The 13,767-nt window shown below is 38.9% G+C and overlaps 1 long non-coding RNA gene across 1 annotated transcript in view; it reads left to right on the plus strand.

The window, feature by feature from the left end:
• The window catches only part of LOC148224235 (uncharacterized), a 244,344-nt gene that overhangs the window by 230,167 nt on the left and 410 nt on the right, over positions 1 to 13,767 (plus strand). The gene's annotated exons all lie outside the window — the stretch shown is intronic.

The raw sequence follows: 13,767 nt of genomic DNA on the forward strand, positions 1-13,767 counted from the left end.
CTTTCTGGGGCTTTTGATATTTTGATTTTACTTCCTTTCCCCCCAAGTATGTGTTCTGCTAACAGCTGAGCCAGGGCTGAGAAGGGAGGGGAGTGAAAGGTCTTATTCTAGGTGAGATTTTTGAGGTCCGTGTTTGTTGCTGTTACTGCAGTTTGAAACTGAGGTCCTCTGCCCCACTGTGTATTTCTGGTGTTTGGTACTCCCGTGCCCTTCCTGTAAGCTGTGTTGCAGGCAGGTTAATTCAGTTTATGGGAGAAACTGTGATGCCATTAGTAAATGCTTCTGGAAAACGGCGGCAAGTAATCTGCAACCCTGAGAAAGTTATTGCGGCTTTTTTCTCTGCTGCACACCTGGCAGGAGGACAACGTGCCAGAAATCATCACCCGGAGCTGCTCCCGGGTTTCCTGGCTCTTGCAAGGAGTCTGGCCCTTGCTAACCTTCAGGGTTGAGTGTTACACGGTGCAGTGCACAGCTTCCAGACAGACAAAGCTACTTTAAGTGGGTAGTATTTCTTTACTGTAAACACCTCCCATCGGTTCTGGAAAACCACAAAATAGCGATAATGCAAAGTTACTGGAAAGAAAAAGTCATTAGAAATTGCGTCCTGATACTGAAAAGATAAGTCACAGCAAACCAGTGGCACTTCTTAGGAGAAACAAAATGTAAAAAGAGCAAGCTGCATTTCCAGTGAAATATAAATTAAATTGCTAAAACATTTTAATTAATCAAAGATTGAATCAGCAATTCACAAAAGCTATACTGAAAATTTATTATCTTATCTTGACAGAATATCATTTGTGGTGGGAAAAATTACTAAACCCAGAGCAGAGGGTAAGGGCTTACCTCTAGGCATGCAAATATTTCTAGGAATTCAAGTATTTTAGCCTGTAGAGACTGTGGTTTACTTTAGCCAAGCTCATTTTCCAAAAGGGGAACAAATTCCTCTACCATCTATTTTATCATATTTTATATACACTGCTTGTTTTATTTACTGCTTTCTCCATGGTGATTTTCTTTTCAGGCTGACATAAAAGAACAAAAAAGAAATGCTATCGCTTAGAAAAGGTCTTTATTAAAAATACTTGAAAAGCTTTTTATGAAATGTTAGTTTGGTTGTGCTGGATCACTAGATCCCATTCTGACTTGTGACATATTTACTTTAACTGATTTGTCTTTTCACTATAATTCAAAGAAAAATGAGCAAGCCCATGCAAAGGGGAAAAAATCACAAATCAATGGTAGTAAAACTGGGTTTGGATCATTTTACAGAAAACAAACATTTCTATGAGTAAAGTGATATTTCTGTTGAAATGATTTAGGGTTTGGTTTAAAATAGCCAGAAATTCTTCTCTTCTTCATTCCCCCAAAATAAATTTTTGTTTTCATTTTTATCAAGCAGAGAAAACACTCATCTTTTCCCAAAGCTAAACGTAATTTTATGTGGTCCTTTGTATGAGAAGCTGTTTATTTACATGCATTGTCCACTACTAGTTTCAATCTTTATGGTAATTTAGTAAAAAAGAAGCATTGCAGAATAACTAAACTGGAGACTCAAAGTATTTCAGCTTGCTGTGCAGCTACGCCCTGCTCTTCCCTGGGACTGATGGCTCCAAAACAGAGGCAAATACTGCAGGAGGAGATACTGAGGTTTCAAAATGTCTTGAGGAGCATTTTAAATGGACTAGGCTGCGTGGTGGCTCTAAAAATCCTTTTTCAGACAGAAACACAACGGTGCCAGCCCATTAACCCAGTCATTTTCACTTCTTGAACAGAAGACACATTTAGCTGTCAGTGAAGGCAAGGGAGGTCATTTGTATCAAAATGGGTTGTTTTTCCAGGGCTTTGGGTCAACATCAACCTAGGGCAGCACCTACTCACACGCATAAATATTACTGTCCTTTAAGTGAAAAAAAAAACCAAAACATTATAGTGAAAAAAAACAAGGAAGAGGGACAGGCTAATTAATTTCAGTCAGTTCTGATCAAAGATACCTGTTCATCTTTGCAAGTTTTCCTGTCAGAGAGCTGCCTGAGGGGTGTGGGATGCTCTGCTGTCAGACCTTGTGCTGCTCCCAAGATCCCATGGTCTCCCCTGCAAGGTGGCACGCAGGGAGCCTGTTGGGGATAGAAGGAAGCTGAGGGGGTCACCCAAGGCACCCACAAAGCTCTGCAAACCTGTGAGGGCACAGCATCCTATCCTGCTGTGCCAGGCTGCTGCTGGAGCAGGAGAGCCACAGCCCGTGTTGGTTGGGACACTGTCTCACTGTCCCCTTTGCCAGCACCAGGAGGGTTTTTTTTGCAGAAAGAATCTGAATGTACATCACCAAATTTGGTAGGAGATGTTTTTTGGTTTTTTTTTTCAGGGTGAAGGATTTACTCAAACCTGTTTTCTGGCTGGGGTTTTCAATGTTTCCTTAACAAAGATATATGCTGGGATTAAAGGATCTTGAGTTAACCTCCCGGGCTTATTTAAAATGCACTCTTTGTAAAATACACATCAAAAGTGTCATGAACTCTCTTTCACTCTGGGTGGCATGGAGGGTGGAGAAATGTTATAAACAAAGTAATACAGGGTAAATTGTAATCTAAGAGGCAACCTTTTTTTTCCTATAGAAGGCAGCTGAACCAAAAATGCACTCTCTAGCTGCAGGACTGCACTAAGGAGGATAATGTCCTATTATTATCATTGCTTTATTGTTAAGCTGCTTCAAATTAGTATTTTGTACCCTTCTGGGAAAACAGGTTGGGCATAAATATACTTTCCATGCAGCTGAGGTCTGCTGAGCACTGCTGTTTGATTCAGAGGGAGGAAGTTGCAGGTGGCTCACAGGTTTGGCAAGTGTGCTGTGTTTGATGCTGCTCAGCTTCTGCAGCGTGGCCTTTGGGGCCAGGGACTCACTAACATCTATTTACCTTATGGCAGTTCCCAAGACACTCCCTTGCATACCAGCCACTGGTTGTGCTTTCCTACTCTTGTCAAATAACAGATTTGGAACAAATTGTGTAGAATTACAAGTGGCACAAATGCAATGCGTAATTTTCTACCTAACTACCATAAGAATATGATCATTATGTTTTTATTTTAAATCATATAGTGGAGGTGGCTACATTTCTTATAGTTCTACTGTTTCTATGGCTGTGACCATAATAACACTTTAGATTTCTAGTTCAGAAATGTGGTTTAATCTTTTTTCCCCCAGAGAAAATTATAGCCCAAGTAGCAGAAGGCAAGTAAACACCTTACTTTGCACATTGGCACTTTCATTACAACAGGCTAGAGAGCAACACTGCACATCCTGAAAATATATTTCTGTAGTACAATCAAAGTCTACGTAACATGGAGAAGGTTTCAATCCAAGGGGTAGGGAATTAGTCCCATAACAATAACAGAACCTGTATTCCAATGGTAGTCCATGCACTAAAAATTACTTCTTGCCATGAATCCAAACAGCAGTTTTTGCATATTGACTATTCAGCTGTATTTTAGGGGAAGAATGGGTACAATATGGTAACTGCAGCTGTGAGAGGCCAGGATATGAGCTGTCACTTGGCCCAGCTAGCCCTTATGGCAAAGATGTCAAACTGTGCTGCCTCTCGCCCTTTACACATGTCACTCTACCTACTGTTGCTGTTTATTTGCTGCAATTTCAGTCAGAGCTTTGGGACCATCATCCCACCTGCTCCTTTTCTCAGTGCATCAGATGTGCTGTTGCATCTGTGTCCGTGTAATTTGTTCCTGTCTGTTAAGTGCCACTCTCCAGTCACAGGCACAGCTCACTGGCCAAGAAGTTGCTGGTGAGAGCAGAAGCTGTATGGAATTGAACTCTTCTGTTTTAGTGCTTCATAATAATGTTTGCTTCATAATACTTTTTGCAGCCTGTTGTTAATGTGGACCTGGCACTGGAATGTTCCTGGATTGTCAGAATAGAATATGTTTTTGTTCCCCACCAAATGGTTGACAAAACCATTCCAATTGCAATGAAAGAAATAAAATGAGGAATGGAAATGATCTCTTTGAAGAACTTAAGGGGAATGATCAGGGTAGAGGGAGCCTGACCCAAACATATTATAAATCCCCCCCCACCACCATACACACACACTTTGTGCTCTGAAATTAATATTGAGCAATGAGCAATGTAAGGGTCTGCTAATAACGATGCTATTTGAGGGCTTAAGCAACAAACTTACACATGGGGATTATCAAGACTTATTTTCTCCCATAAGGTCACCACCCCTGTTGTGAAATGATGTTTTAAATTTAGAGACTGATCATTCCTGGCAGCTTTCTGGGTGACCATGTTGTCACTCTGAGCTATGTATTTTTTTAAATATTTTTTGTGCATCCATCTCACGTTTTTGAGGCCAGAGTTTTTCATTTGTGTTAGAAACAGAGTTTCTCTTTACTCTATAGCTCTGTCTTGGCAGGGATGTGACACAACGCAGTGTAACTCTTTGTAACTCTATAAGGTCACAATGTAATAAGTAAATGCACTGACTCCTTTGCCATCTGTGGGTGATGAACACCTGCATTAGGAGGGCATGGAATTCTTTCAAGATACTCTTGAATAGACGTGTGAATAGAAGTATCTCCTGCATCTCAAGACGTGTGAAAACAATAGTCCCACAGAGTCAAAGGCACTGTATTATGAAATTTAAACGTGTTTTACTTACATGGGTCTTAGAATAAATCCTTTCTTTCTTTCAGCTGTGAAATCCCTCTTTCAATCCTTCAAATAACCCATCTGAAAGAAATCATTCCAGCAGAGCCATTACAATTAATTCTATTATGCAAACCTGTAGTTTCAGATTTTCATTAAACTGACAAATGGTTCCTCAGAGTAATTTTCTAAATTACAAAATATGTCTTGGCTGTTTTAAAAGGCCTGTTATCACACAGTATCCTGTAACATAGGACTATATTAGTGGTGTGAAATTTAGTCCTCAGCTAGGATTTTTTAAGGAGCTATATTAGTTGCTGATGTCCAATATTAGTTTTAAGTTACCTAGGATCCAAGGGAGTTGATTGGTATACAAAATTTTGGGGGGGGGAAAGGTTTCCATCTTTATGATGGAAACATTATGTAAAAACATTAACTTTGGGGGGGGGGGGGAGGGGAGAAGTGGCTCAAATTGCTAGGTGTTATTAATGACATTAAGAAATAGGTTTTGTGCCAGTATTTGCTGGCAGTTCTAAGCACACCTTTCCCATTCAGTGAGGTTCTTGATTTAGCACGAGGCTAAACTCACCACCACGAGTCTTAGAGGAACCTCCCAAAAGCAGCAGAGGGGCTGTTATATGGGCAGGCATGGGATTTTAGCTGAATGATCTCCTAAAGAAATCAATAATCAGATCATTTCAAAAGAACCATTCAAGAAAAACTTGGATAAAATGACAGATTACTTACAACATTGGTTGAAAGCATTTATGTTGATAATTAAGAATAACAGACAAAGAGTATTAAGTAAAGGAGAGCAAACATCTAGCCAGTCATTAAAAGAATGGAATTTTTCTAATCCTCTTACCAAGATGCTGTTTTGGGTTAAAGTCCCTTTCTGCATAAAGCAGCCACACCGCATTTTTTAAGTCAATGAAGAGCTGAGAGCTATAGCCCAGACCCTCAAAACGACTTTAAACAGGCAACTCCCACTGAGAGACAAGCATTTAAATTAATCTGTGGACTGGGTCCATGGGATGAATAAAGAGAGTGTCTTTCCCTCTGTATTGCATGGCAAATAATTATGTAACCAAATGAATTTGATACCAGAAATTTATTAATGTTTATTGGTTGGAAGTTTCCACATTCTGTATCACACATGTTTTATCTCAGGGTTAAGAAATTCTAAGAAGTGCTTTTTATTAGGTTAAACTGAGAGATTTTAAATCACAGAGCCACATTTATGGATAACATCTGGTCTTTGCATTTACTTCCTTTTTTTTTTACTCAGTGACGATTGTTTGTTCCTGGGAAAAGAGCATATGTAATTGTTTCTGTCTGCCTCAGAAGGAACTTTGAATCTGCAAAATAGAGTAAAATTTACATTTTTGTTTCCTAGTTAGCTGAGAACCCCACTCAAGCCTCATGATCTACTTGTGCTATTCTGATCATTAGTAAGTGCCCTTGATTGCAATTGTCTTCTTTTGAGTCCTTTTGACTCCTTGTAGCATGTGTGAGGCAGTAAGGTCCAGCAGAAGATTCTTCAATACTAATCTCAAATCTTATTCAATTAGGCCTTCTTGGGAAGACATTGTTTAATGGGTTGGAAGGACCTCAAATTCTGCTTCTAGTCTATCAAACCAAATAACAGCTCCCTAAGATGCACAATTAACCTTCCCCTTGGCAATTTTTTCTACACTTGCCTTCACATCACCTCAACCAGTGGAAGTCTCTGTCTGAAATGTCTTGTTCACCCTGTTTATTGCTCAAGCCTTAAAGAAGTCTCTTCTTCTACCAGGCTTACCAGCCTGACCATACCAGCTGGTGTGGTGAAGCAGCTGAGAGGATGGCACTTGGCACTCTCCCTCCTTTCTCAGTATCCCCTGCCCTTGCTGTAGCAGAGTGAACAGCAAGGTCCAAATAGTCCTGTCTGTAAGCTGTGCACACCATGAGTGACGGGGAGGTGGCACGGTCTGCTGCTCTGAGAAATGCAAGGGTTAAGAGTACCCTGGCCAGCAATGCTTTTTCCTTCTGGAGTACAGGCAGTGGAACAAACTTATATCAGAGAAAGGACTCAGACTCAGAAGTTTGGGGAGAACAAGATTAATGTTCTCACAACTGTTGTCTCATACCAGTGCTTTGGTAAAGCCTTGGCCCTTGGTGTTCAGAGGGGTTGTGGACTGCTCAAAACCATCTGCAGTACAAGAACAATTCACTTTTTCTCAGCCAAATAAACCAACAGAGGAGCAGATATAATAAGAAAACTAAATTTAAGTCATTTGGATTTTTTCTCTTCAGTAACATATAGTGCACATACACAAACTGTTGGTGAACCTTGCTGGATCCCCTTATCAAAAGAAATGGAATTAAGTCCGTGGAAACTAAGGCAAGGTTCAAAGTACTGCAGTCAGTACAAGTAGAATTGTAAAAATACTCCCACCTCCTCATTTAACTCAGTATTTCTGTAGTAAAAAGATGATGGGTCAATTTATGGTTTTTTTCCCAAGAATTTTTTTCCTCCCTAAAGATAATACTCTGTGGAGTAAACATGAAGCTGCCCTTTTAGTGTAAGGAATGGAGAGAAGGAGTGAGTTGATCTTTTCTGATTTTACACATCTCATTTACTTAGGACCTTTGTGAATTAAATCCTGTCCTGTAGCATATTACATCTCCAGGAAAAGAAAAGGGATAAGGAGTTTTTGATCTGAATAAAGCTAATTTATGCCCCATAATAACACTGTATGGGCTATGGCTTTAAATGCAAAACCTCTCTGACAAATGGATCATACTAGACTTATGGGTATGTAATTCTTTTTCTGTAACTGAGTGCCTTTTAACCCTGAGTTCAGTACAATAACAAGTATTAATGCCCCACAACCTCAGTCTATTTCCTGAATTAGGTTTTATATTAAAATAGGAGTTATTCCTAGTGACTTTTATTTTTATATTTTCCTCCTGTCTTTTATTTAGATAGTACCTGATGCTGGTAATGACTCAGGAGGTAATTTAGGACTAGGTTAGTAGTGTTAAGTTTGTCACTTCACCTCCATCTCTGGCCTCTGCAGACAGTACATCATCAATTTCATAATGTAGCAGGATAGCAGATTTCAGGCTGTGAATAATAATATGATTCAAGGTCTCTTGAACCCTCTGTAATTACTTCTATTAACAGATGACTTGGTGCTTAATTAGCAAGTCGTTTGAAATCAGCTCATACAGTAAGTTATATTTCATATAATTCTTCTTATACAGCCCCTTAGAAAGATATTTTTCTACCTTTAAAAAAAACCCCAATCTGTGCCATCTAAAATCAGGTATTGATTGACAATTAGCTCTGAGGAGGCTGTGGGAATAATTGTAGTGCACAAAATGCCACAGCCTTTGAAAAATAATACATTTTCTCATGGAGTGATAACTTTGATGTCATAATTATGATCATCTAACTAGCAGCAGACAGCAGAGAGGCCAGGCTCCAGCTGTGTGTGCAAGCTGGTGCTGGTACATACCTGCCAGCTGCATGGGAATGAGGTTTTGTAAACACTCCATCACTGTTTCACAGACCTTTCTTCGAGGTCTTTCAGGTTCCTAAGTGACACAGCTCCTGCCACTGTCCAAAAAAGAAGCAAGTATTAACAAAGTCAATGACCAAACTGATTGCCTAGGGCCCTTGTAAACATTGCTGGATCCAGCAGTATTTAGTAAAAGCTCAGCATCCTTAGGCATCTTCATATTCTTGTCTCATGAGTTTAGGTCTCAAAGGTGTGAAGTTCAGTTTTAATTTTTTCTCTTTTGGGATGTATAATGAGTAATAAGGCATAATTGGAGAGTGATTTATCTTAAAATGCTTGTAATTTTCACATTAAAATGGTTCTGTTCACAGAGGAGGGGAAAAGAGCAGTCACTGTCTGAACTGCCTACACTAAGCCTCAGAGCTTCTGGTGAGCCTCTGGAAATGCTGCTCTGTGAAAGCATCTGGAGTCTCAGGGGATTACTGGAGTGGTTTGAGACTCCTCAGAAATGCCCCCTAGTTCAAGCATAGTTTATACTATGCTGGCCTTTAAACATGATGCTGTCTAGTCACACATAGAGTCGGGTGTTCTGGAAACCCCAGAGCAGACCCACTGCTGTCACCTGGCCCTGGCAGGAGGTAGGCAAAAGTCTTCGCTTTTGTAATTTGGACCTCTGAACTCAGCCAGTGATTAGAAAACTAAATTTTGCCAAATGCTGGAATTAAAATCACAAAGTGATAGAAGCCAAGCTTCTCAAAAATAAGTTGACCTGCCAGAAAGATATGACTTGGAAAACTAGACTGGAAGCACATGCTGTTCTTTGGTTCTACTCCATGGTTTTGGAGGTCTGGTTTTTATTTTATTTTTTTAATTCTTTCTTTTTCAAGTGAAACAATGCAAATGGTTTATATCATGCATATATTTTATATCTTGTGTTTAAAGTCTCGTATCTAAAAGGTGAATGTGGTATTGTGGAAATATTTTTGTAGAATTTTCATTTTTGTCGGTACATATCAAGAAATCGATTCTTTTCTCATTTTGAGGTAATAAATCCAACGTGTCTATGACAGAGTGGTCCTCCATCTAAACTCAGCAAGTGTGTTTGGTTGCCATGTGTTAGAGATGCTGCTTTGGGACTAGCCCTTCATGTATATAGTTTATTCAAATTCAGGTTAGACTTTTAAAATGGTTTTAATTAGCTCTCAATGCTTTTAGATACTCTTGCATATAAGTAGATGTTGTTTAAGTTTAGAAAAGGCTCAAGTAACCTTACCTGTTTTATCAGTTTCTATTATTGTGTCTTGATTTGGTCCCTAATTTCACAGAGACATTTCTAGGCCAGCACTAAGAGTACTAATGTTGTCCAAGCAGTCAAGGCTATGGTTAAAATACCTAAATAATTACTTTGCTAGAGTTACCACGATTCCAAGGCTACCAGAATCATCCCTAATGTACAAGTATTTGTACTTAGGGATAAAAAGAAGGAATTCAGATTTGGGACATTTTTGCACTCAGGCACAAAAGAGAATTGAAAGAAAAAAAAAGAATTCTATTTGTCCAAACCCCTCTTCCCACAGAAACTCATACACACATTGCCTAGGGTGTGTCAGGTGGGTCTCTGCTCAGCATCACCACTGTGCTCACCCAGGGGTTGTTTGTCTCGTTTTTCAGTTTGCTTCACTTTATATCGTTGCTTGCTAAGAGGCCACCATTATAGTCCTGACCTGAATACTGGAGTTATGAAGAAGAAAAAAGTCCCTCTGATGGAGAATAGATAGTGACAAAGACTTTATTCTCCTGTCCACACCGTCAGCTGAGAGGGCCCTGCTATCAGCAGTAACTGAGCCTTGAATCGCACGTTTTCAGTGCTGCAGGCGGGAGATGGGCTTGGGTTACAAAGCTGAGTCTCACATCAATTAAAGTCTGTGTGCACAGCAGCTGCATTCAGAAAGGTGGAAGAGATTTAATCTTCACCTTTCACCTTGGGTCAAAATACAAGGTTACCAAGAAAGACTTATTAAAAATGGATTCTTTCTGCCAATTTAATGTTAAAAGTTTGCAGTTATTGCAAGAGCGCTTTAGTATTTGCTCCCTTTGTTAAAGAAACTTGCAGTTAAATAGCAAGGAAGTAATAAAACTGTTGAAAGAAACAAATAAATGTTTATGTCAGACTTCCAAAGTCTGCAGCAGTTTTAGTCTTTCTTCTTGATAAAAATCAGGGAATTATTCTCTACTACATCTTATTTGTGAGTATGTGGATGGTTCTGATCAAGTGTAAACAGCCTCCCAGGACTGAACACTGACAACGTTCTTAGCTTATATATAAGTGGAAGTGAGATTTTATTTTAGTACAAATAATATTTAAGAAACAAACCCTATCTGGCCCTGACTTCTTAGCTTCATCTCAGAAATCATATGTCCAATTTCAACTCACCACTGAAGTCTTTGGCATCTTTCATTGTTTTTCAAAGGAGGCTGAGTGAAGCCTGAAGGGGAATGTGTTGCTGATCTGTGTTCCCAGGATGCACGAAAGATAAACAAGATATGATTAATCACATTGCTATCTCACTGTCTTTTAGATTTGTGATTTGTTTGTGAATGAATTTAAGGAATAACATCTCCGTGTGCAAATAAGCAAATCCCTACAGTCTTTGTGCTTCTCTGTGCATCTAAGTGATTTCCCCAGAGAGATTAATGCAGATATTTTTCTGTAGCTTGATACAGCCCGTTTTCCAAAGTTTTATTGAGAAATATGTAACTCCAAGAATATATATGAATTTTAAACATGGAGTCATAACCTGTGTTTCACATGGGTAGGGGTTTGTCACTGCTAAAAATCAATGGAATCTTTGTCATTGACTTGGAAGGGTATGAATGAACAGCCTGTGAACAAGGGAAACTTACTGTCACTATTTTACAGAAATTCTGTCATTCTAGTTTTGCATCATTAACCTGAGGTTGAGTAAAGCTGTCATAACAGAATAAAAAAAGCAAACCGTGCTGGTAGCAAACCTTACTCTTTTAGGAGAATATTTGGAATGAGAACTCAGCCAAGAAAGTTGAATTTTGGAGAGGAATTCTCACCTAATGCAGGAGTCGGACATGCAATTTGGTGCGACTGTGCTGGGTTCTGTGTCACTCACACAGCAATTGTGTCCCTTTGAAAAAGTGATACTGAGTGCACACTAGTCCTCTGTACAAAGAGCGTGTATTTCATGGCTTGTGTGCATTGCTTGAGTTACAGCTGAATAGGACTTTTTAATATATTCCAGATATGTTAGGCAACAACTGAAGAAATATGTGAAGCATGCTCTAGTCTTTGTTCAAAAACACATGTATTTTATTTATAATGTGGAAACTGTACAGTCATCACAATAGTTACACTCTGACATTTAGCTTTTTTTTATTAAAACAGTACCTTTATTTAAATTGTAACAATACATTTAATGAATTTTCTATTTAAATTATTATGAGTCTTATTTAGAGTTTGAATGATACAGAGTGATATTGGTCATCACTTGCACATGAAAAAGTGTTTCCAGGTCTGGAATAAGTCACAGGGGCCCTAGATACCTTGTGCCATATCATGGCTTTCATTAAAAAAAAATAGAACTCTTGTGTGTATATATATCTAAATAAAGATTTTAAAAAACAAATTAAATTGAATTGTCAGAGCATCTCAAAGGTTTCAATACTCTAGGTATATCTTTTGCCAATCAAAAGTCACCATCTAGTCCTTGTGACAGATGCCAGCTCTCAGTATGATGTAGATGGAACAAGCTTTCCCAGCCCTTGATGCCACAATGAGTGCCCTCCATGCAAAGTGCTCCTGCTGCTCCAGTCCTGATCTTCTGGGGACTTAAGGTCAGAAAGGCAGATATATTTTGTTTGTTTGTGCAGAAAATATATTAAGTACCAAACTTTGAAAGCCTTTAGTTAAGTTGAAAATTCTTTGAAATATTCGTGCCCAAAATCTGAGAATCTTTATATGTAACATTTGAAAATGTAACCATTACTGCCTGGTAATTTATTAATCTAGGAAGTCAAGGGTATTGCAGATCAGAATACCAGAAGTAGAAATAGAAATTGATGTAGTTGTTGCCTTTCTGGGTTTGAGGGGGTTTTCCTTCGTGTTATTTTGTTTTCAAATATTTCATAATATGTAGCGAATGTATGTCTTGCTTCTGGTGAGGGGAATGATGAAAACTGGCACAATTTGATTGAATTTCTCCTTAATTTCCTTCATTTATATTTTTATACAAATGTGATTATTTTGATTTTGATTAGACTTTTACCAAGAATTTTCTGCTCCAAGTCAGAATTTCTGCTGATAGAGATTTCAGAAATCATTTATTCACCAGTATGCCCTCATCTGTGGAAACTTAGTCAAGTCTTTAGTCTAAATCAGACAGATGAGAGCACTGACCACCAGTTTTTTAATTGGGACTGCATCAGTGTCTCCTGAGTTTTGGTTTTTTGCATAAAACTTTTTAAGGCCTTCTTTTCCATCTTAAGAGGGAACAGGAAAAGATTTTCCTTGAAAGCTGAAAAAATTTCATGGTACAGAAACACCACTTCATATCCATATGTAATCCAGAATTGAGTTTGTCAGTGCAGTCTGAATTCTGTCTTTGATCTCCAAAAGAGAAAAGCAGCCCATGAAAATACTCTTGAACTGAACGAACATAAACAGGCTTAAAATACCACTTTCTGATGGAGTGTATCCCACAAAATTTAGGGCCCAGTGAGTTGAGCAGGGTGACTTATGCTGCAGTAAAGGGGCAATTTCAGAGCTCTGAAATTTGATTTCATTTTTAATCTGACCCTTATCTGAATTTCTTTGCTGGATTTCCAGTCTTATTATCCAATAACTGGTATTTTGTTTCCCAAGGAGTATGGCAGAATAAACCATTTTGTTGGCAAAGAATGTACACACCCAGTGGGCTTCTCTGCTGAGATCTCTTTAATTTGAAGAACACCTCAGATTACCTCAGCTGATTCTTGTTTAGGAATAAATGAGCAGAGAGATAAACAACGCTTTGCCTGTCTCCAAGTCCTGGAGAGGTGTGTGCCAGCCATATTCCTTGCCTCACCTGGGAGGCAGCTTTGAGGGCTCCCATCTTTTGTAAAAATGATGAGAGTTCAATTGCCTGGCTGTGCTCGGCGTGCAGGGCCCTGGAGAGGAGGATTGAAGTGCCACTGTAGAAACTGGTGTCACTGGGGCATTTTCAGAGCACACTGAAAAATTCTGAAAGGCTCAAACGATTCTCTCTGCTGATTCTTAATGAACCCTATGGGAGAGTGTCTAGCAGCATGGAAAATAAGTTCTGTGTATCTTGGCATGGATCTTCTGCCATCAGAATGTGAGAAAAATGTGTCATAATTATTAAAAAAACCCAACCGTAAGAGCACACACTGAATGTCCTACTAGCTCAGCAAGGAGCAATGGGAATTTGAATGACCTGAGATGGCTTAGTTGTTATCTGCCTTTTACTCTGATTTTATTCATGGAAAACTTGTTTTCCTCTCAGTGCACCACAAATAACCAGTCACCTAAAACATTAAATAATGAAATTCAAATGTACTGAGTTAATCACTGGAAAA

This window comes from Sturnus vulgaris, chromosome 3 (genome assembly GCF_052056855.1).
Source record: "Sturnus vulgaris isolate bStuVul1 chromosome 3, bStuVul1.hap1, whole genome shotgun sequence".
In the NCBI taxonomy this organism is placed as follows: domain Eukaryota; kingdom Metazoa; phylum Chordata; class Aves; order Passeriformes; family Sturnidae; genus Sturnus; species Sturnus vulgaris.